The following is a 26,194-nucleotide window of genomic DNA, read 5'->3' as shown; positions in this document are numbered from 1 at the left end:
TATTATACTCCTAAAAAAGTAGTTAAATGGAGTACATCGGCAGGCACGAATTGCAGCCGATGCGGATTGTACGCAGCCGATGAATTGCATATGTTCTTTTTTTGTCCTAAATTATCATTGCTGTTTCAACAAATTGAAAATTTTTTGTCTATTATTTTGAAATGTAATATAAAGTTAACTAATGAATTAGTATTGCTTGGTATAGACCACACTACTATTCGGCCTAGACCAATCTCTTATTTTCTATTTTTATGTATGGCCGCAATTAGATCTTGTATCACCAAAGAATGGATTAGTCAGGATCCCCACACGTTCTTTATGTGGAGGGAAAAATTATTATTTATGTTTAATATGGAATCTGCTATCTATAAGATCAAGGAGGTTAAAAAAAGAATCATGGGGGAAAAAAAATGGGCACCAATTGCCGAGTGGATTTGATTTAATTTTATGTACTCTATAGTTGTTATTCCAAACTGTTTTCTGTTAAAAATTTATCATATAATTTGATTTTCTTTTTTTGATGACACTCTGCTCTTCTTTTTTTTAATATTGTTTTTTGTGTGTTGTTTATTATAATGCTTTTCTGTATTTCCTTGCAATAAAATAATAAAACTTTAAAAAAAAAAAAAAAAAAAGAACATCCATTTATTTGCATATACAGCTATACAAACACTACCACCTTACTTCTAAGGAAACTTACACATACTTACTCTCTTAAACAATCACTTATAGAAACACATACTTATTTAAACAAGAACTCTTTCAATCTCTCACTCTCACATATACTCACTTATATACATCAATACTCACATATACTAGATGAAAGGATATGTAGTTACTGATAAAGACACTAGTGAGACAGTCATTCACTCACTAACACACACATATACACACTCATCCACCCATACAGTCCTGCATATATGCTGTCTTCAAAACACATACAAACAGTGAGTCAGTCATTGATGCATCTATGTGCTAAGTAAAACCCCCACCAAGCCATACAGACACTCATACTGATACTAAAAAAACATCTAATAACCCATATACACACACATGTAGCTACTCACCAACCCATGCAGCCACTTATACACAAAGTGAAACACTGATACAAACATTTAAATATTTAAACAAAACTCGCTAATATATGTATTCACTAAGATACACTTAATAAGCCAGTTAACCAATCAATTAAAAAAAAAAAACATCCATTAAGACACTTATTTAAACATTTATTCTTCCATCGACCTTTACATATACATATATAAAACATATTTATTTTTCAGAAAGACACACATTCACTGGATGGTGTCATCAGTGATGTCACTGACCATGTCATGAGTGATGTAATATGTGACGTCATCAGCAGTGCATTGCAGGCGCGCAAGTTATAGTGAGTCCAACTAACTATAACGTGGGAATTTCAATGGTTTTATGTCAGTAAAATTTCCAGCTAACTATAACTGGTGTCAAACCTATGGTTTTTTCAGTGAATATATATATATATATATATATATATGATCAAGGCCGCCTGTACGGCTGAAACGCGTAATGGCAGAAGACTAATAAAATAATTGCTGCACAACTGGAGGTCTGCACTCGTCTCTTTCCGAAGAAAATTGGATATATCACGAGGTGAAGATATATATCTATATATATATATATATATATAAATGGTCCAGTTGAAGGCATCGGCTGAAACGTGTCGACCGTCCTCTTGTGTTGCACATGTTGTAAGAGAAGAAAAATAAAGTTACCTTAACCCCTTGCATGCTTGTGACGTAACCGTTCCGTCACAAGCCTCGGGTGAGCTGTGCTTGTGACGGAACGGTTCCGTCACGGCCCGCTCGCCGCTCCTGCGCGGTGCGAATTCCGCGCCTGCGCTGATGAATTAATGGGCGGGCGGGTTCGTGTTGGAACCGTTCCGTCACAAGCACAGCTCACCCGCGAGCCATGACAGAGCGGTTCCGTCACAAGCACGGAACCGCCGCACGGCCGGCCCACCCCCTTAGCGCTGCGGCGTTATAGCCGCCGCAGCGAAGGGGTTAAAGAAAGCTGGTTTTAGTAAACAGGATGTAATGGCGCTCTAGCACTGTTGACGTTTTATCGGTATTTAGTACCAAAAATAGGAATGTTGCTGTCAGGAAGGGGAGACCCTAAAAACCCCTCAATCTGTGCAGAAAAACCACACAATAACAAATTAACAACAGTCCTGCGCACTCATATACAATAGCAAATCATATATATGAGTCTGTTGAACTAATGGGACCAATCCAACGGTGGAGTCTTTGCTTTTTATCTTTTCTTTTTAATCGATCATCAGGCATATATTACAAACAGCCAGCCAACATGTTTCGTTGTAGATAAAAGTGTTCTACAACTCTACAGGGCTCCGTGGCTGAATCCAAAATTGGAGAGTCCACTTCCGGTGATAATTCCAACCCGGCACGGTAACTAAATCCTTGACAGTCAGTGTTCGGAACAGAAGAATACAGGCCAGTCGGTAGATCGGTACATGTAATGACACCAGAAGCACATGAATCCTAATAGTTCCTGAATATGGCAAATCGTCAACTTATATTAACGGAAAGAGTAAGGAATCAATTGTAGTGCACTACGATTGATACCAGACACCAGACGCCAGAAAGTGGTCTCCACCTTGAGAGATAGACTGTAAGAGCACGCACTCGTGCTCCACACTTACTTGTGTGTATCGAACCTTGCTTAAAATTAACTACAGGGCAGGAATTCCTCCACCCCTGGTTTTTAGAGTTTAGGGTTCTCTCTGATCCAGTTGCACCAACCACAAACTAACATTTCTTTTGACCCAACCACTACCTGTTGTGCGCCAATCTATTTCTGAAATATTCACAAACCCCTCGCAGAACTTGAAAACTGCAACTGCCGTCAGAGACTGGAGGCATGGGGGCTCATGATTTCAGAGCTTACTGACTGGTGAGCCAAATACAATGGTTTTCTTACTGGCTAGTGGCCTTTATCCTACAAATGATAGCATACACCTCTGGGATGATTACACGAGGGTTGTTGCATTCACTGCTGTGTCCTGGGATGAGCGCTCCGGCTATGTCCCCTATACTACTGAAAGTTGCACTTACATACTGGAGAATGGCTCTAAAATACACAGCACACGCTACACCATACACCCCAATATCCCACTACGGGGACTTCCTAGCCCAGCTGGGACACTAACGCACCACAGACTATCCAGATGGGAACAAGCTGGAGTAACTACTATTGGCGCACTATGCAGTAATGGCTCCCTACTTAACCATTACGATTTTATACATGAAAAGGGGATTACAGACACATTATTTCTTCTGCATGCCAGCCTAACATGTTATGTCAAGCAGTGGTGGGCCGCCGATGGGACAGAACTGCTAACACATGAACTAGTGCACAGGATATATCTAATGGGCACTGATAGACACCTGACAGGGTGGCCACACCAGAGCATATGGGTTATGGTTGAGAGCACATGGCACAAGAGTTGCCTACCGGGCCTGTATCCTCACCTGAAAAGCTAAAGGGGACAGGCAACATTTTCTGACCTGGCACTCATACACCCATAATGACTTATACCTCAATTCTAGAAGTCAGCTGTCCTGCCCACCCTTCTGGCCTGGTGGGAGGGAATGGAGAGGTGGGGGTCAGGGCTGACAGTGGGGCGCTGTGCAGGGAAGAATACCATGATTTGCGGAAAAAGCCCATCGCTGTGACCTGGGACCTTCTAATGTAGTCCTTTAAGATGCAAGGGATAGCTGCGACCTAATCCAATGAAAGCACCTTACAGATAGACACTTAAGGCCCCTGCAAACATTCTAGCCCCACACAGAGCTAAAGGACAGATGACTCTAAGAACACAGGTTAAGATGGCTGCATGGGACTTGAGCTCTCCTGCCCACTCCACAGCACCACACCCGAATAGCCTTAAGTATTGTCATTTATTGCTGGCACTTGATACAGACTGAATAATTCACTCTTTTATACTCTTCTTTCTTTATATAAGGCACACCTGTTGGTTTGATAGGGTGGGGTGGGGTTTTGTATTGTTATTTTGCAGTGCATGATACTGTCTCTTTAATAATGCTTTGTTGCTAGGAAATGTAATGTTACACACTTACATTTTTCCTTGCTCAATGCTCCAACCTACACATGAACAGAAATGTACATATGTGTACTGTACAACTGAGGCACCTGCCATCTTATTGCATAACTAAAATGTATTGAATGTATTGCTTTATAAGAACTTTTATTGGCAAAACCAAATAAAGTTTGCCCCAAACTAAAAAACAATCTGCCCTACTCCAATCCAAACCATTCTGCCCAACTCCAATCTGTAACACTCCAATCCAAAACAATCTGCCCCACTCCAATTTGCCCCACTCCAATCCTAAACAATCTGCCTCACTCCAATCTGCCCCACTCCAATCAGCTCCAATCCTAAACAATCTCCCCCACTCCAATCTGTACCACTCCAGTCTACCCCACTCTAATTCAAAACAATTTACTCCACTTCAAACAAAACAATCCACCCCACTCTAATCTGCCACACTCCACTCTAACCCAACCCACCTCACCACAATCCGCCCCCTAAATCCAATCCACCTCAATCCAATCCACCCCACCCCAATCTAGTTCACCCCACACAATACTACCCATCTCAAGTCAATACACCACACTCAATCCTATCTATTTCACTCCAATCCAATGCACTCCATAGCAATCCAATCTACAGTGCTCCAATTCACCTCACATCAATCCATTTCACCCCTCTGCATTCCACCCTACTCCAATCCACCGAACTCCAGTCCACCCCACTCGACTCCAATCCACCCCACTCCTATTTAATCCACCCCATCCAGTCCACCCCAGTACAATCCACCCCACTATAGTCCAACCCACCACTTTACTCTGATCCACCCCACTGTGTCCCAATCCAATCCATCCCACCCAACCCAACCCCACGCAATTCAATCTATCCAGCCCACCATGCTAGAATCCACCCACTCCAGTCCAATCCACCCCACTCCAGTCTAATCCATCCCACTTCCACACAATCCACCTTTCGATTCCTATCCAATTAATCCCACTCAACTCAAATTTACCCAACTCCAAACCATTCTACTCTAATCCAATCTCCCCAATCCAATCGCCGCAGCCCACCACAAACCGAGCTAATCTACTCCACTCCAATCTACACCAATCTAATCCATTCCATTCGATAACTTTATTACGATCTCGAGGTCCATAAAAGTACATTATCATAAAAAGACAAAAAATATGTACAGTTGAATACAGGATAATACGTGACCTTACAATAAGTTCATCTATCAATTATATAAAAACTGTACATTTAAAAACCTATTGACCATACTAAAGTGCATTATTGATTCTTCTCGGGCCTGGTCCTGATCCGGTAATGAGGTACAATAAATTCATCTGTTATAAAAACATGATCAAAAGTCCATGCCAGTAAACAATTACAATTGAATCAATAAAACCAGAATAAGATAGGAGAATTGGAATTAAAATGCTGCAATCATAATTATAAGCTTAACAAAGGAATTAAAATGCTGCAATTATAATTATTAGCTTAAAAAAGTCTGCCGTATATGCCACATTGAAGTTTAAAAACGAGACACAGCGAAGACAATGGGGGCATGGGTATCATACTTTAAAACTCTTAATGCCTCAGCGCAATACACAGAACCAAGGTTCCTGCATAGTTGGATAAGCCAGCGCTGCCGATGAACCACCTCACCCTATTCCAATCAAATCCACCCCATCCAGCCCCCCACTCCAATCCACCCCAATCTCAATCCAACCCACTTTACCCCAATACATGTCAATCTACTCCAATCCAGTCAATCCCAATACCTCAATCCATTCCATCCTATTCTACTCCATTCCACGACACTCCACTCCACTCTACACCACTCCACTTTACAACACTGTACTCTATGACTCTGCACTCTAGGACGTTCTCTGCCACTAAACTCTGCTCCACTCTACTCAACTGCCAAAATACAATTGAAGTATAGAATACAGAACAATGTCATACATTAGCCAGAATGGCTTGACTCCAGTGGCATGGAGTGCAAGGGACCGACAGAATGTAAACACACAAGTGACTTGCCGGCGGCGCAATGGTAATAAGCCCTTGGTCTTTGGCGTCTGTGAACTGGTGTAAGGTAAACCTGATGTAACAGCCAGCCATGCCACAATAATAATAGATGTCACTTGCACAATGCTGCTGTCCTCATTCTCTAGGTAATGGCCCTTGGACGTCTTGCATTTTTATAGATGCTTGAAAACTGTAAGGGTGCACGTCACAGTGATTATAGCGCTTTTCTCATCATCATTTTTTAAAATCTACAAACAGGTTTACAATTCTAGGTACGTAGTTGGTCAGGATGAAACCATGTTCATTCTTTCTATTTAGATCTGGCTTAGAGACAACTTTGTTGTTTTACCACCATCATTTAACAATGAAAAATGTAAAAACTTGCCTGGATTATACATAGATAGAAGGGCTTGGGGTCTGTCGTATTCACCCATTGGTTTGTTCAACTGTCTTTCACATTTACTTCTGCCTATCACATCACATAGAATAGGGCAGTGGGTCAGCCCATTTCATCCCTTGGCTCTCCTGCACAGAAAGTCATGGCATTTTACTTGATAACATGAGCACACCCGCCCAAGCAGAAGCACACTTCAGTACGGAGGCTGGTGGGCCAAAACTTTATTTTGACAATGCATTTTCTTGCATTCTTTTCACTTTAGTATTTTTTGTCATGTTTGTGTGTTTACATTAACTCTCCATTTAATAATTATTCAAAGGCATTCTTCTTGGTGCCAATAAGAACCGCATTTTCCCGTGTATTAAAACAAAAAGATTTTCTGTAGCTGTTCTAAGTACACATGTCTGCTGGAAGAGCCCATACTTTTCTATCAAAATCATGTGCGATTTGTTTTTTTCTTTTATTGCAAGCATGCGTCTATCTTCACATTGAGGTGGCAACATTGGTCTTCCTTCTTTTCTATTTATTTCACATGTACTTACAATTATATATTTTTTAAAGAAATAGGTTGTGGCACCAGGTTGCCAGGGCCAGCCCTGCTAAGCATCGCGCATCAAGCGTTAGTCTAACGAATTTTCATATGGTGATCCGCATCACCGCACAAAAATGCAAAGTCATGCATTTATAGAGGCTCTTGAAATTTCTGAAAACTTAAGCAGGAAATGTGAGCGCTGCTATTAGCACTCATCTGGCAGCTCAGTGTATGTGTGACATAGCTGCCACGGTTTCAGATTGCTGTTACCTAAACAGCTGTAATACAGCAAGGAGGACACATCTGGGTGCACGCATCACTGAGGCCAAGAACTCATCCAGAGAACTGTATAAGATACTGAAGGAATTTACCAACCCGAAGGCGAATAATGCGGCACCCCCTCCCACCCAGGAACTATGCGAGGACCTAGCCAGGCACTTTACTAATAAGATCGACCTGATCTATCAGTCCTTCGATACAGCTGGGTGGAAGGAGAGGGAGACGCTCCTAAAGAATCTCGGCCGGCAGAGTGCTCTCCCTGTAGGCTGGAATCCTTCGTTCCCACAACCAGAGAGCAAGTAGGAGCCCTACTAAGCCAGGAAAAGTCGGGCTCACCTTTTGTGACCCTGTACCACCGGCAGTGATGTCAATACTCAGCACTATCCTAGCAGATGCACTCTCTAATATTTAGAGCATCTTGTTGGAGACAGCTATATTTCCAAATGAGTGGAAAAGAGGCAGACCCGTCTAAGCTGCAGGACTATAGACCTATTTCACTCCTCCCCTTTTGTGTGAAGGTTCTGGAAACTCTGGTAAATCAACAACTGTCCCATTATCTGGAACAACACCACCTCTTAGATCCCTCTCAATCTGGCTTCCGTGCATCTCATAAGACGGAGGTTGCACTGCTGTAAGTGACGGACACCATCAGAATGACACTAGGCAGAGGGATTCCAGTGATCCTCGTCCTTCTCGATCTGTCAGCAGCTTTTGATACCATCTCGCATCAGCTGCTGCTGGACAGATTGAGGGGGATCGGGGTGAGGGGTAAAGCTCTTGAGTGGATCCAGAGCTTTTTATCGGGGCATACACAGAGTATCCTGTTGGGGTCATTTGCATCTCAGACAATAGGGGTAGATAGGGGTGTCCTGCAGGGCTCAGTACTGAGCCCGACCCTGTTCAATGCCTATGTGACACCTTTGGCAGACATCATCAGAATCTATGGGTTTGAAACCATCTCCTTTGCAGATGACACGCAGCTAATCGTTCCCATTGAGGAAGATATCATGTCAACCCAACGTAAATTTAAAAGTTGCATGTCCAGTATCGCTGTCTGGATGAGAAGGAATTTCGTGCAACTTAATTCCTCAAAAACTGAAATTCTGCTTTTTGGAAAGGAGGAGACAATTTGGTCCCCCGAGTGGTGGCCACCCGAGCTAGGGGAGGCTCCGCCACTCAGGAGATGGGCCAGGAATCTGGGTGTTAGGATAGATGATGAATGACCCATGGCGGAACAGGTCAAGATAGTATCCGGCATGTGTTTTGGCACAATGAGGATACTAAGAATGTTTTTCCCTGGATCCCTCTACCGGCAAGGAAAACCCATATCCAGTCACTCGTGGTGAGTCAGCTGGACTATGGCAACTCACTGCTGGTGGGGTCCAGGGAGGACCTATTAATGCGTCAACAGGTGGTGCAGAACCCCGCAGCCTGTCTAGCCCTAAACAAGCTGGCACGGACCCCGTCTGCCCCCTTGTTGAATCAGCTACACTGGCTCCCGGTGAAGAAACGTGCTATCTTTAAGATGCTGGTTTTTGTCTTTAAATCATTACAGGGGAAAGGACCTGTGTTCCACAGTAAGAAACTCAGGCAGTATCTACCGGCATGACAATTAAGATCCAGTAATGCCAACCTTCTGTGCATTGAGAAGATACAGAGGGCAAGAAAGGGCGGTAGAGCCTTTTGTCACCTGGCCCCGAGACAATGGAATAAACTGCCAGCGAACATCAGTGAGCTACCCAGGTTTAAAAAACTTTTAAAGACAAGGCTGTTTTAGATGGTCGTGTCCTCAATATCTTTCCCCTACAGCACCGAGAGATCCCTTTGGGGCTGTTTCGCCTGTGCTTAACAAGTTCACAAAGTAAAGTAAAGTATGTGTGACATTTTCATAATTTCAGTGTAACCATGAGTGACATTTCAACAACTATGAGTGACACTTTCTCACGTGCAAAATGAAGCAACGAGGACGAGGTAAATATATAAATATCAATAATTAGACCCATTTGAGCAACAAGAAACTCTAAGAAGCTCTATAAAGTGTTGTAAAGCATCAAAAATGGAAGGGTGCTAACACATTTTAGCAGTCATCTTAAGCAGTACTTTAGCTTTGCTCCTAAAAGTCACTGCATTACGCTGTAAAAGAGCTCAGCTGCTATAATATAAATCAGTTATCTAGAGCCACTGTAGCTGACCTCACTGCCCAGCCTGCAGAGGCACCATTAATTTCAGTATAACCGAGGACACAAGCAGTGAGCTACAGGTTCATGCAGATGCACGCTCAGCTTTAAATTAAATATATTGAGAATGAGCCCTAAGTAAATGTGTGCTACGGCCACCACGAGTCTCCGGCAGCCAGACTTATGGGTAGATGTATCAAGAAATTCGTTTGCGATTTCTTAATTGCGATTCATTGCGAATCGCTATTAAGAAATCGCATATTGGGATGTATGTAAGTTTCTGCGATTTTTTAGCAATTCCTTATATGTCGCATATTTTTTTGCGAATTATTTGCGATTCTTTAAATGCGAAAATCGCAAAATAAGGAATCGCTAAAATGCGTGAATCTGCTGCTGAAAACTGAAAAATAGCTGAGTCATAGTCAGGAAGTGAACTTGATTAGATCCACCTGTATGCCTGAGCCACACCCAGTGGCAGTTGGAAACCTGTTTGGCTGGTGAGAAGACCTGTTTTACTGCAGAATGGAGGCAGGAAATTCAGAAGCTGGGCCCTCTGCAGAGAAAAGGAAAAGGAAACAGAAGTTTTCTGAGAGGGAGGTGGAGACCCTGGTGGAGGAAATGGCCTGCAATCATGAACTATTATTTGGGAAACAGGCTAAATATGTTCCTGATGTAAGGAAAAGAAAGATTTGGCTAGAAATCCAAGAAAAAGGGAATGCAGTGGGAGTTATCCCAAGATCAATTGAGGAAATTAAGAAGCGTTGGTACGACATGCGGCTGAGGGCAAAGGAGAAACTTGCTGAGAGACTGAACGAAGCAAATAAAACAGGAGGAGGAACAGTAAATATAGACCAGCCAACCCCACATGAGGAGCTTGTGGAATCAACTATACAACATGAAAGTATAAGTGGAGTGTCAACAATTGACAGTTCAGAGCACCAAATTGCAGAAGAAGGTAAGATGGATGCAAGATTGATTAAATTTATATGTATGTTGTTTGTGATGTCCTGCATGAATGTGTGGAATGACATTGAGGGGCTTCATTACTGATTGACATTAATGACTGCTTTGATTTTTCAATGTTGTAAACATATTTCACTTTATTACACTTTGGCTTTTAATAAGCCAATGATTAACTGTAAAAATTCAAAACACAATCTGTTGTTTGCATATTTTAATGGTTATTAAGCAGACAGACAGACAGACAAGCAAAATTCTCATGTGCCTCTTTCTTTATTCTTAGATCATGTTGAACAGTCACATGATATTGAAGGAGGGCAATCTTCCCAAGAAAATAATACTGCCCCTGAAGAACTTAATGACAATAATGATGATGAATCCATCACTTTTACAAGGCGTAAAAGAAGACCTGTTGCACAACTGCAACCTTTCCAAGACACAGACGAGGAACCTGAGGGATCAAGAAGTAGTGTACAAGAGTCAGAACATGCAGTTACTAATGTAGAAATAGTTAATGATTCTGCCAGAAGAAGATCATACTCTGTCAGTACTACCAGACAGAACAGGGGTGAAGCAATAGAGAACGCAAATGTATTTGCTGGTTTGGAGCACAACATGCTTAAAGTGCAAAAAAAGCAGCACAAAGCACTGAGGTCCATCAATGCCCAACTGAACAAATTAAACAAAAGTAATAGCAATGTGGGTGATGGCATGAGGCGCATGGCTGACTCTTTAGACAGACTCTGTGTTGCTTTTGAGAATTCTGAGTCAAATAGAGCCAGAGATTCACGTAGACATAACATAAAGCTACAAAAATACTATTCTGCTATCAACAGACTATGCACTGTATCAGCACAAAGCAATCTTCGCAGCATTACAATGCAACGCATGGTCAGTGAGTGCTCAAGAAATGTCGCAAAAGGGCTGGACAAGGTTTCACATTCCTTTGAATTATTAAAGACATGCAACAAAGCTGCTACTGCTTTCTTTGAGCCCATTGAGACTGAGGACACAGGAAGTGGAAGCAGCAGAAACCCTACACCTACATTGGACACCACTGCCCACTGGAGTGGAAGGCAAGTGTCTCCACAGACATCTGTGAGGAGAAGTGGCCCAGGGCAACGAAAAAGCAGCAGACAGGGCAAGAAGTGAACATTTTTTTCAAATATCTTTCATCGAAATACCATGTTAATATAATAAAACAGTCATTGTTGTTAGTCCTGTGAAGTAACAGGTTTCTTTTTTCACTTGCATTTATAACTTACTACAAATAAATATTTGAATTCACAAAACAGCTGTGAAGTTTTTTATTCTTACCTAGAAATAATTGTTTGTAATTTCTGCACGCCTTTGACGACCAGCAACAGCTCCTAACCCAGTAGCACATGTTCTTGATGGTGAAACATCATCATTGTCTGAGGATTCAGGTTCACTCACTTCACATTCAGTTCCTTTCCTTATTGCCATGTTATGTAACATTGCACAACTTGTGATAATTTTGCAACACAGGGATGGTTTATATTGCAAAGATCCACCACTTTTATGGATTCTTCTGAATCTGCTTTTCAAAATTTCAAAAGTTCTCTCAATGACTCCACGTGTAGAGCGGTGTGCCTTATTGTATCTTCTTTCATGAACATTTGTTGGATTCAGGTATGGGGTCAAGATAAAGTCACAAACAGCATACGCACTGTCTCCTGCATAGTAATGTGAAAAGTTGTTAGTTTGTATTCAAAATTAGAAAATTGGAATCAAGATCATGTATTTTTAAAAAGCACTTACCAAGCAGAAACCCATCTCCAAATTCACCAGTACTCAAACGGGCATGTAATCCACTGTGTCTAAACATATATGAGTCATGAGTGCTTCCAGGGAATTTTGCAACAATGTCAGTAATGACATACTTAGCATTACACACCATTTGAATGTTTAAAGAGTGGTAACTTTTCCTATTCCTATAAACATGTTCAGTTGCAGCAGGAGGAGTAATGGCAATATGTGTTCCATCTATACATCCAATAACATGTGGAAAATGAGCAATTTGATAAAAGTCATACTTAGACATTTGGATATCTTGAGGAGTGCTGGAAAGGTAAATGTGATGGTGCAACCTGCTCATCATTGCATCCAAAAACACCCTAAAAAATCTTGAAAAAGCACTCTGGGATACTCCTCCTACCTCTGCAATCACCCTTTGAAAAGATCCAGAAGCAAGAAGATGCAGGGAACACAGTACTTGCACATGAGTTGGTATTGAATGTGTCCTGTGTGTCTCATGCTCTAAGAAAGGCTTTAACTCCACAATGAGGTCCAAAATGGTATGTGGATGCAGTCTATATTTCTCAAAAATGTCTTCTTCTGTCTGTTGAAATAAGGTAATCCTCAGTCTGAAAATCCTTTCCTGCCTCTGTCTCCTCTGTGCAAGAGCTTGAATGCGCAGCCTTCTAGCTATCAGGTAAAGTGCAGCCATTGTTCTCTTCAAAAGAAGCAGTTGGGCCTTTCATTTATACTTTCAAAAATTTTTACACCTCATTTGAGTTAGTGTTATTTGCGAATTCTTAATCTGCGAATTTCGTTTTTTCGCAAATTGCGATTCAGTAATACATTTCTTTGCGAATTCGCAACATTTTAGCGATAATCGCAAACAACGAAACATGCAAAATAGAGAATCGCAAAATAAATTCGCAGAAAACAACAAAATCGCTAATAAGGAAACGCAAAAGGTGCGAATTCTAAATTAGCGATGCGAAAAATCACATACATCCCAAAAGATGCTAAATGTCCGTTTGCGATTCCTTAAGGCCAAAATTCTGCAAATTTCGGCCTTAACGAATCGCAAAAGGCTTGATACATCTAGGCCTTACTGTCAGCTGAGCAGAGAGCTGCACAGAGGACTGTATAGAAGTGATTAATCATATCGCTAGTGCGATTTGCAGCTGGACTTTTATTACGTGCTTGTCCTTTCAGTGCACCTAAACTCAAGCGCAACTCAGAGAGCAGTAAGAGGACCTTCTTTCAGGATAAGAACATGAAGCAGCAAGTACAGCAACTGACTGCCTCTGAGTTTGTTCATCTCATCAAAGGCCCAGGCCGCCGAGGCTCCGTGGCGTTGCAGGCTTCAGATATCAGCGGTGGGAGGGGCACTGGGGCACGGGGCTGAGGAGATTAATTTCTCAAGGTTGGAGTACTCAAACTTAAGTGCAACCCAAAGTATATTCAACTGAGCTTCTTTCAGGCTAGGAACATAAAGCAGAAAGTACAGCAACTGTCTGCAGTCCCGTGTCTCGCTCTCCTCGAGAAATTAATACCCTCAGCCCCGTGCCCCAGTGTCCCTCCCACAGCTGATATCTGAAGCCTGCAACGCCACGGAGCCTTGGCGGCCTAGGGCCCTTGATGAGATGAACAAACTCAGAGGAAGGCTATATTCTCACTCAGCCTATTCGTTTGGTCGACGCTTACCACTAGCCGGCAGTAAGTGGTTACCATCCTATCATCATGATGTGTTAGCTGAGCGGAGCGCTGCTCAGTGACGCAGCCGCTCTAAAATTGAATATTTTAAAGTCCGATATTACAGACCTGAGTGTCAGTAGGGAGAGCCAAGTGACGACGAGTCTCCAGTAGTCCTCCAGACGCAGGGATGCATTTGCATAATGAAAGCAGCAATAGTGCGAGGAACTGTGGGCTGCCTGTGCCACAGGAAAATATAAGCATAACTGCAGCCCGCTAATTGTGCCATGGCAATGGAAACAATTTTGCAGTCCCGTGACGCCATGTCGCGTGACTACCGGGCTGCGCCTACCGAGCCCTGCACGTCTGACTAGACTCACACATACACTGATCTGTCAGATGAGTGCTAATAGCAGCGCTCACATCTCCTGCTTAATTTATCAGAAATTTCAAGAGCCTCTATAAATTAGTGACTTTGCATTTTTGTGCGGTGATGCGGATCACCACACGAAAATGGGTTAGACTAACGCTTGAAGCGTGATGCTTGGCAGGGCTGGTGTGACAGTCTATTCAGAAGTGCAGGGCTGCGTAGGCGCAGCCCGTTAGTCATGTGACAATGGATTAAACCCAGATCTGTGACTGGGGGTGAATGTTTTGCCATTGTGCAACATTCCGTCCATCATCTTGTGTGTTTTGCTGTTCACCCTATGTGGGAAGGGTATGCCCAGACATGGTGCTCACTAAGCCACTGGAGTCAAGCTATCCTGGCTGAAGACGGCTGATAGCCAGAAACCGGTCCTAGGATGCTTGATTCCGGTCCAGGGAAGACATGGCTTAGCAGTTCGGGCAGGACTGTTCCCATGAGGCAAAGGGTCCAGACTGATTTGCATATGGCCATGTCTGAACTGGGGTGGCTTGGTGAGCAAAATAATGATGGATTAAACCCAGATCTGTGACTGGGGATGAATGTTTTGCCATTGTGCAACATTCGGTCCATCATCTTGTGTGTTTTGCTATTCACCCTGTGTGGGAAGGGTATGCCCAGACGTGGGTCCCCTGCTCACTAAGCCACTGGAGTCAAGCTATCCTGGCTGAAGCCGGCTGATAGCCAGAAACCGGTCCTAGGATGCTTGATTCCGGTCCAGGGAAGACATGGCTTAGCAGTTCGGGCTGGTCTGTTCCCATGAGGCACATGGTCAAGACTAATTTGCATATGGCCATGTCTGAATTGGGGTGGCTTGGTATGCAAAATAACGATGGAATAAACCCAGATCTGTGACTGGGGGTGAATGTTTTGCCATTGTGCAACATTTCGTCCATCATCTTGTGTGTTTTGCTGTTCACCCTATGTGGGAAGGGTATGCCCAGATGTGGGTCCCGTGCTCACTAAGCCACTGGAGTCAAGCTATCCTGGCTGAAGACGGCTGATAGCCAGAAACCGATCCTAGGAATCTTGATTCCGGTCCAGGAAAGCCATGGCTTAGCAGTTCGAGCTGGACTGTTCCCATGAGGCACAGGGTCAAGACTGATTTGCATATGGCCATGTCTGAACTGGGGTGTCTTGGTGAGCAAAATAACGATGGATTAAACCCGGATCTGTGACTGGGGTTGAATGTTTTGCCATTGTGCAACATTCTTTCCATCATCTTGTGTGTTTTGCTGCTAAAATATGTTAGCACCCTTCTATTTTTGCTTCTTTACAACACTTTATAGAGCTTCTTAGAGTTTCTGGTTGCTCAAATGGGTCTAATTATTGATATTTATATATTTACCTCATCCTCTTTGCTTGATTTTGCACGTGAGAAAGTGTCACTCATAGGTGTTGAAATGTCACTCATAGTTACACTGAAATTATGAAAATGTCACACATAGCAATCTGAAACCTTGGCAGCTATACAGGGCCAGACCTATGGCAAGCTTTGTCGATGCTTTTTAAAAAAATGTCTTGCTAGATTTCGCCTACAACCAGAAAACTGAGCCCCCATGGCTTGGAACGGGAAAGATTGAATATCTTTACAGCACCCATAATAAGCTATGAGAAACGTATTTGTAGCACAGAGACCACTGGTAGCTAAAAAACATGGCAGCATTGCTGCCACCAATCTCTAAACTCGACAGGGTTCGGAGTCTGCTCTGATGGTGTGTTGATGATAACCTCAGGATAGCATTTAGAGTGAAAAGGGTGGTGGAGAAGGCCTGTGGTATGATGGTGGGTATGCAAGGAGATGCAACCAGCAAAAAAAAGTAGTGCTCTGCTGGCTGTATACAACATGCATTGTGTTTTCTAGTCAGATATGCAGTGTACTTCAGTATTATAGTTTCAATTAGTCCCACCCACTCAGCTACTTTCTCTGTCTCACTCAGTTAAGCTTTGGTTTCAGACACGGCAGATGTTGTAGGAACATCCAATGTTCTAATTAGGGGTGGCCAGAAGTCGTGGAGTTTTATTCCGCAGAATTCGGCAGAGTACCAAAAATGCTCTGCAAGATTCTATGGAGTTCCACGAGCTGGCGGAATTTGGCACGTCATGATGCTTGCACTGATTTTTAGGACTGGAAGCTTGTTCTGCTCTATATAATCTGCAAGAACAGAACCACGTGGTACACCAGAGGGTGCTGCTTCTTTCTGCCACTCCAGTAGATGTTCTGCTCTAGTGGCAGATTTCTTAACACTAACAGTCGCAACCTGCCATGATTGCCCATTTTGAGAAATCTCACCGGGAGGTGTTCTAGTGCCTGAAAATTTAGGTAGGGGATGCAAATTCTGGCTTGTGCTCCCCAACTTAATGTTGGTGAGCCACGCAAGAGAAAAAACTCAGCCAAGCACCAGTTAGCAGAGTTGTGGTGGAACGGGAGTAGGCAAAATTCTGCGAACTCCACCATCTGAGCAGAACTATTCGCACACTCCTAATTCTAAAGCACATAATGGTTCAGAAGATTAAGACTTTGACCTGATTATGATCTTGGCAGACAGGGTTTCTCCTTCACAATGTTACTGGTATCCTGTCCGCCAAATTACAATTCCATTATATCCTATGGACCTTGGAATATGATAAACAGGATATCCAAGTATCCCATTCACCAAGATCCTAATCAGGCTCTATGACATAGCATGTTTTACGTCTAGCTGGCATTCATGTCATAATAATGCATACTTTGTACTGTAATGCTGTGTTCCATAGTTCTGTCTCATACATACATACATTCATACATCTTGTTGTATATATTGTTTGTTTATTGATGGTGTTCTTGAATTATGATCCCTTTCATTAAGAGGTGCAATATTGTGAAGTGGTAAATTATAATGTGCTATGTTATGCTGTGTTATTGATTCAAATATAACCTCCTTTAAAGATTATGAGCAGAGACTACCAGATTAGGTGTTCCTCAATTACTAACGATCATTCAATTCAGCAGTTTTTTCTGCATTTTGGATTGCACTACATGACTGCCTCAGATAGGACTGATGCTTTGTCAAGATACCACTTTTGGAAGAGGATAAGTAATTACATAGAGTTGGCAGCATAAATATCGAATGTGGTTGCAGCGAAACACAGCATTCCACCTTACTGCAGTTCATGAAAAGGAGAGGGCAGGAAAGTGCGGTATTTATCATTATATGGCACATTCCTGCTCTCTGCCTATGTGCCTGCACAATGTGCTGCCTAGTGCAAATGCAGACACCCTTGCACAATAGTGCCAATGCAGACACCCTTGCACCATTGTGCAAGGGTGTCTGCATTGCAGGCAGTATATTGTTTGGCCAGCAAGTGACACCTTCCTGCACAGAAACAATTCTCAGAGGCATTTTCCTTTTTCTATGTAAACTGTACAATGCAGCACATGTAGAACGATAAAAAACAAGGAGAAATAAACATATTTATCCATGTTACGTCTCACCTGGGAAGGTGCCGTATTTTGACGTATTCCCAGGTCTACCACTAATGGTAAGTCTGGGAATGCACCTACATACATGAGTGGATGCTTGGAAATACCCATGATCTACCCATGTAACACCCCCCTGAGGCAGAATAAAGCAACGACTTGAGCTGCCTTGCTTTACTCCACATTTGCCAACCCACACAGGGCCTTACAAGGTGGTTTTGTATGGTTTAGTAAATATCATTCAAGCTATTGTGTTGCTCTTGCAATAAACATGGGCCTTGGCTATTAGACTGGCTTGAGAACCCCCAACGTGTTAAGTGTCGTAGACACAGAGTAATGTACCAAACACGAAGAAGCCATTTCGGTTGCTCTTCAAGCTGCACAGCCACTAGGCTGAATGAATCAAATGAATTAAATTCATGTAGCTTAATTTCCAATTTATCCATATTTTACTTATACTTTTTACTCCTTTCTTATTCATTGTTCCTTCAATTCGTTTTTTTCATTCCATGTTATGCGAAGATATTGGCTCCTTCGTGTTTGGTTACTTTGCAGAGCAACAGGACGGAGCGTGGAGCAAGTTTGCACGCTGATATAGTTCGGAATTTGGTCAAACTCTGATAAATTGGGAGTACGCTGGTGTGCAACTTACCACCCTTGTTGCTCATAGAGTAATGTACGCCACATTAGGCTTAGTCTGATGTTTCCTTATTTTTATCAATTTGAGTGACTCATCTTTCTGATTATATTAGTTTCAATATCTGTAGTTCAGATTGTCCCTCCCCAAATACAAATTTTAGGAAAATATCGAGGCTTATACTAATTATACAGCTGAGACTCTCGTTGGTGAATCAAGCCGAGTTTTCTTAGACAGGCTCCCTCCCGTGTATCTCTTCATTCCTCTGCATTTCTTCAATCCCTGTGTGGCCTTTTCTCTCACAGATTTCAGACTCAGGTATGAAAGGCGACGGAGCAATTATTGAAGTTGCTTTTCCACCCTACCCGCAGGCTCCTTCAATTTTCCTGTCACTGGGTCCACGGAGCAGACGAGCAGCACAGACCTTGCTCGCTCCTAAATTCACCTGCTGTGATGTAACAAACTCACTGTTGGGTCTGCGCATTACACGCGCTTTAATGGAGCCCGAACATTCTGGGCCGCCGATAATTATAGCTAAAATGTGTCAGAAACGTCTCCACATTTAGAACTGCTTTAAGCTTACCAGCATCCCTTCACAAATCCCACTGTTCTAAGCGAGGTACCACTGCCAACGAGGAGAAAGCCATGCAAATAATTAGCAATCTAAGCTAAAGTAGCTGGTCTACAAGTCTGTGCATCTAAATAATACTAACAAGCATTGGCAAATGCAATAGATGTGTTGGCTGACAGACATTTGGCTTTGATAATGTATGTTCTTTTTTCATTGTTTTTTTGGCTTTATGCTGCCTTGTAAATATTGATCTCTTTTACACAGTTTTCTGTGTTAAAGAGGGGGTGCAATGAGTGTTGTTAGGGGCATTCCCAGCAACATCTATGGCCTTTTGGCACTGCCCCAGATTTATGAGAAATCATAACTTTGATGCCACGCCAAAAACCTACACCTCCCCATGGGAGGCGTAAGGGAGGCACAACGAGGAGCAATTTCTTTATTTTTCCTCGTTATTACTTTTTCCATTTGTGCTGCATTCTGCAGCACACATAGAAAGAGGACAAATCCTCTTGTGATTGTTTTTGTGCAGGAAGGTTTCCCCACAACACAGGCTCCCTTCCACCATGGTGCCTGCATTGGCGCATGGCAGCTCATTGTGCACCAGCACAGGGAAAAAGGACTGGAAAGCACCGCATCTGATAGATGTGGCACATTCCTGCCCTTTTCTTTTGCCGTAGGGCAGTGCAGCAGGAAGGCATGTTGTGCTACCATATGGCAAAAACTCTTAAATAAGGCCTCATGACTCAGAGTCAGTAAGGGTCTGATTGAGCTCATTATACCCTTGTACTGCTGTAGCGCTGCATAGCAATGTGTGACACCTTTAACTTAGAACTTTCCTCAAAAGGGAAATAATTGAAACCCAGGAGGCTTATTTACAAGCCCCTTGCGCTGCCCGTGCGTCACTTTTAATAAGGGAAAAAGAGATGCACCTGTGGCGCAATGGGATTGTACATAAGCCCCCCAGTACCTTTGACTACCAAAATCAGTTCTGCTGGAACTACTATCTTCTTGCGCAATACTAATGCCAATAGTGGGTAGAATGTTCTAATAGCGTCTGGTGGTAGCTTGACAAGGTAACCTAAGGGTCCTTTTGTACAACACAATACTCTTGTCTATTTATTCTCTTAAAAGGTGTATCTGAGCATCTATAAGACCAATTTTGATCTTATAGATGCTCAGCATTTTGGGGTTATTTTAGGTAAGCAGTGGGGGGGGGGGTGGTGGGTCAGTCAATTTAACTATCTGTCCCTTAACGAGTTTTCTCAGATAATGACTACAAAATCTCCTCTTTGAAAAGATAGTTGCTTTAAGCTGCTCCTGAGGAAGATCAACAGCATTTGAAAACCTGTTGAACCCTTAGACAACAGAGCCACCAAGGAGGCAACCTAGAACAGCGCATCTCATCTGTAGGTAGAGGACATACATTATTAGCAAAGGATTACTAAAAATAAAGCCAGAGCCTCTATTTACTTCATCCTCCCTGAGTTGACCCATCACACAGTAGAAGCATTTATCTAGATTGTCTACAGTCCAAAATCTGTATTTTGTACTATCCAACCACTGTACAGTGCTCCAAAGCTCATGAGCAGTTTTGGCTTAAGAAAATGAACTAAAATGAATACGTAAATGTGTGTTGATGCGTCTCGTGGCGTTTTTGATACACTCAAGCTCCTCAGACCAGCATGCTAAGTGACACTGCAGAAATTGATAAGCTGCAGAAGCTTTGAGATCTTTGTCTTTTTCTTTTCTTCTCTCCGTACTAACCTTTGGACTTTTCAGGGTGTATCCTTCTTCACAAGGTGTATAGATGGAACCTTGAAAACTCCCAGCAGTCTCATACAAGTGTGTTAGCTTCCATCCCCTCCGTCCAGCTATGTAAGCACAGAAGGGCCCCCCTCATTTGCTGTATCACTAATGATGTATAGCAATGCAGTGAAATCTAGACACACAGATACCCCACTCCATCCCAAATAGGTTTATCAACATTGGCATGGTAAGCAACTGAGTCAGTCCTGCAGGAATGTGCCCATGCAACCTGTAAGGAACACACAGTGGAACTGTCCTACCAGCTCTCACATGTAACTGGCGTTAAGCAGTACATACAAAGCTATAATTTAGACAATAATTAGACATATAGGTCCAGTAATTAAGGACTTCTTTCCTTGGTTTGCTGCTTTGTTCCTGTTTACCCACCAGTGCTTTCTTGTTCCACACAGTGATGTAGGACATTTACTCTACTTTCAGTTAGTCCGCGAGGACAAAGAAGAGGGGTGTAATGATGCGCTGCATAACTTGATTCAAGATGGGATTCCATGTTGTGTGTCTTCTCCTTGTGGTGCTTCGGCACTTCCTGTTCCAAGTAGCTAGTAATGATGGCAGGATGCGAATTCAGCTCTCCCATCTACTGCCGCGGCTCCCTCTCGTTTTCTTTGTGTGGAAAGGGTGGACTGGCTGCTAGGTCTGAATGCAGAGCTCCATTTGGTAATGGGGCTTTAATTGTCTCATCCTGCTGGCTGACGTCACCATTAGAGCGACAGCGACAATGGGAGAAGCAATTTTTGAAAAATTGACATAGACGTCGTGATATATCTGAGACCTGCAATTCCTGGCCCTTTATTCTCTAGTTCTTTCATATTTTTATTTAGCTCTTAATTATACTCCATTAGCCCTTGCCTAGCACAAACTGTCTGGTTCTGTTGTTATTTGTCTGGAACCCGCCTCTTAGAGAACAGGGGCAGCACCTAACTATCAATAACAGTCAGTTGCAGTGGGCTAGCTATCGGTAGACTGTTTAGAAAACCTGCACAAAAGCATACAGTAAGTTGCAGTCTAGATGTAAGTTTGCACTTGTGGGAGAGTTGAAATTTCAGCCACATTTTGGGACTGTACAACATTTCCCTGTGCCTCAGTTCCCATGCTGCTCAATTTGAGAGCATCTAGAAACAGACGAAATGTTATTATTACATTGAATAAGAAAACCTCACAGTTACATTTATATTGGCAGTAAAAAAATAAAGTGGGCTTTGGGTCATAGAAAGTCAGCAATGAGAAGGCGCGGCTTAAAATACAGGATGTTGCTTATCCCAGCATGCACTGCAAGGGATCCTAGATACAGGACCTCCCAGTGTAAAGTTAGTGATCTGTTGAACACCATACAGACTTTAGCTTAGCAAAGCAGGCAACCAGTTCCTGGCATCGGCGTTGATTAGCATTGGCTTCCGGTTTAGCACTTGTAGGGCCTGTGTGTATTGTTAATGTTGTTTTTGAAGGAGCTTCCTTGCTCGAAAAAGGCCTTTGACATTTTGCTTCACCAAAGACATTTGGGAGTACGGTTAGAGAGGTGCTGAAAAAAGGGGAATCTAAGCTCCAGGATGGTGTGTCAAGAGAGTCTTCATCAGAAACGAGTTGTTGCTGTATAACGTTGTTAAGGTAGAAATCTGCATTGTTGAAGCACATACCAGAGGGACAAAGAGGTCACAGCCACTGAATGCTTACTAAGCTCAGTGCTTAATTTGAGCAGGTGGTTTCCGGTGGTGGTTACCAGCACTTAATTGTCAATGCCTGTGCTTTTCAAAGTCTTCCACAAAGTGGCGCTGTCTGGCTTAATTTGGAAATGACCACAACAACAGACAAATATTAATTTACTGTACATTAAAAATGACTATTACCTACCGCCCAAGCCCTTCTTACAACTTTGGAGACCAAAAATAGTCCAAATTGTCAAACGTTAGAGGAGTGTAATGGTTAGTAGTTGTGCTGTTACTATCACTGGCAGGGGTCCTAAGGAATCAAGATATAACAAAAGATTGCAATATAGACCACAATGAGTACTATATTTTGAAACACGTCCAGCCGGGCGTAAGTTTATTCATAAGATAACATGAAGTTGTTGACCCAAGAGAAGGCCAAAAATGTTTGGCAAGATAGGGTACAGTCCTGTGCCTATCCCGAGCGGTTTAAGAGAAGATAAACCAGGAAGAGGGAGATAGAAAAAGGAAAACACTTTTCAGGCAAAACAAGAAGTTTTTTGAGCCAGTAGGTGACTTGTAGTTAAAGTAAATACAGTTACAACAAATTCACCCTACAGTGCCAACAATTTCAAATAACCATATTAAATAATATGCTGCACTGCTTATTGCGTCGACGTTTCGATCCCTAAGGGCTCATAGTACAATGGGATCATCATCAGGACTATTTTTACAGTTATTGCCTGCAATACATAAAGCCTGTAGAAGAAAAAGGGGGGAGATAAAAGACAATTTTTAGGCCTAGGCCCACAGCAACGAAAGACCAGACAGTACTTGACAGGGCACAATTAAAAGTTAAAATCGGCCATTATTTGAGCTCGCCGGTTCTTTGCTAGTGTGTTTGTGAATTAGGATAATCCATTTTGTATCGGTGAAAAAGTGCGGAAAAATCGGCGCAGTGACATCGGTGTCATACATCAAGACTTGTGCTGTATCGACAGTGACATTGGGGTCGTTTTTGTTACATTGTCGTGCTTTGTGAATAAAGTGACATAGTGAGTGAAATAGTGCCTAGCAACAGTCACATTTCAGAGTAGGATCGGCTCTTTAGGGGGCCAGGGTTTTCTTCCCTGTGCAGCGTACTGGACAGGGACAGGGATTTCAAAGTTGCTGGGAGCTGCCAATTAAAAGTTTAGGCATGCTTTAAGGGTTGCGCAATCAAGGTCGTGTTACGCACCCACGGGAAATGTTTGGCTAGAGTTAATTAACCGCCTTTGTATAAACGGTTGGCAGTGTCAATTGTAAGTAAATATTAAAGCCTTTAGACCATTGGTCATTTTACATTGGGAAAGCATTGGCAGCAAGCAGGAGGCTTACCTACCATATGGTGTGGACTTTGAAAGCCTGGAGATATAAGCCTGTAATGGGCCGTGGTGACGAGGTTCTCTCTGATGGATCCTCGTGGTTGCTGGGGGTTAAATGTAAAGAATAAGTAGCGCGGCTACAATTTAGGGAGTAATACTGATTTTGGTTTTCATTTGAGCTGGCTTACCTTGCTACATGTGTTGTAGCAGGGCGTCAAGGGGTTTGGCGATCTCCGTGTTGGATTCAGACCGTCTTTGTGCTGGGGATAAAAATTACCGTGATAGAGGGTCTACACACAGCGGACTTGCGCTGTTACCAAGAAGGGGACGGAAGCCGATCGAGCTCCTCCCAACCCGCCGTTGCTTTCAATCGGGAAGCAAGGTAAGCTTAAACACCGATGGCTGTAATAACCCGCCACCCACGAAGTCAGACCCCTTATCACGGTAATTTTTATCCCCAGCACAAAGACGGTCTGAATCCAACACGGAGATCGCCAAACCCCTTGACGCCCTGCTACAACACATGTAGCAAGGTAAGCCAGCTCAAATGAAAACCAAAATCAGTATTACTCCCTAAATTGTAGCCGCGCTACTTATTCTTTACATTTAACCCCCAGCAACCACGAGGATCCATCAGAGAGAACCTCGTCACCACGGCCCATTACAGGCTTATATCTCCAGGCTTTCAAAGTCCACACCATATGGTAGGTAAGCCTCCTGCTTGCTGCCAATGCTTTCCCAATGTAAAATGACCAATGGTCTAAAGGCTTTAATATTTACTTACAATTGACACTGCCAACCGTTTATACAAAGGCGGTTAATTAACTCTAGCCAAACATTTCCCGTGGGTGCGTAACACGACCTTGATTGCGCAACCCTTAAAGCATGCCTAAACTTTTAATTGGCAGCTCCCAGCAACTTTGAAATCCCTGTCCCTGTCCAGTACACTGCACAGGGAAGAAAACCCTGGCCCCCTAAAGAGCCGATCCTACTCTGAAATGTGACTGTTGCTAGGCACTATTTCACTCACTATGTCACTTTATTCACAAAGCACGACAATGTAACAAAAACGACCCCAATGTCACTGTCGATACAGCACAAGTCTTGATGTATGACACCGATGTCACTGCGCCGATTTTTCCGCACTTTTTCACCGATACAAAATGGATTATCCTAATTCACAAACACACTAGCAAAGAACCGGCGAGCTCAAATAATGGCCGATTTTAACTTTTAATTGTGCCCTGTCAAGTACTGTCTGGTCTTTCGTTGCTGTGGGCCTAGGCCTAAAAATTGTCTTTTATCTCCCCCCTTTTTCTTCTACAGGCTTTATGTATTGCAGGCAATAACTGTAAAAATAGTCCTGATGATGATCCCATTGTACTATGAGCCCTTAGGGATCGAAACGTCGACGCAATAAGCAGTGCAGCATATTATTTAATATGGTTATTTGAAATTGTTGGCACTGTAGGGTGAATTTGTTGTAACTGTATTTACTTTAACTACAAGTCACCTACTGGCTCAAAAAACTTCTTGTTTTGCCTGAAAAGTGTTTTCCTTTTTCTATCTCCCTCTTCCTGGTTTATCTTCTCTTAAACCGCTCGGGATAGGTACAGGACTGTACCCTATCTTGCCAAACATTTTTGGCCTTCTCTTGGGTCAACAACTTCATGTTATCTTATGAATAAACTTACGCCCGGCTGGACGTGTTTCAAAATATAGTACTCATTGTGGTCTATATTGCAATCTTTTGTTATATCTTGATTCCTTAGGAACCCTGTTCTTCGAAATAAGTTAAGTAACCCACGGTCCGAAGGTCCCCTACTGGGTTCCCTTGTGTCCTAAAAACGTTACTATCACTGGCAGCATGGCAGGGGCAATGTGTGGTTCAAGCTGTAGTGGCTCCTTGACCAGAGCTCTGGCACTTATTATTTTACAAATTAAGCACTGCCTTAGCAGATGGCTACCAGTATTTATTGCCCACATCAGTCTGGCAGGCCTTTGTCACATTCAGTAAATACCTCAACATGGGGAAATTATGTATTGGTTGCAGATCAGGGCCAAAGTCGAAGTAGGAGGCAAATGTAGGATAGATGAGCTCCACTTTTACTTTTTACTAGATGGCGCTTTTCCAAATTAGTATGGCTTTCTTTTACGAGCAACACTTTCCATGAGCATTGCAAATTATGCTGAGGAGTCTTCTGCTATTAAGAACATTTTAGATGAACACTTTAAAGTACTATTTTAGCAACCAAGTGGGGCTAATTTGATTTGTGTAAGAAAACAAATCAGATTTCACAACACTAAGACACTGCAGATTAAAGGCTGCTTCCGCCT

This window comes from Lissotriton vulgaris, chromosome 2_1, assembly GCF_964263255.1.
Source record: "Lissotriton vulgaris chromosome 2_1, aLisVul1.2, whole genome shotgun sequence".
Classification (NCBI taxonomy): Eukaryota; Metazoa; Chordata; class Amphibia; order Caudata; family Salamandridae; genus Lissotriton; species Lissotriton vulgaris.
The sequence above is the reverse complement of the archived record's forward strand: the minus strand, read 5'-3'. Positions refer to the sequence as shown.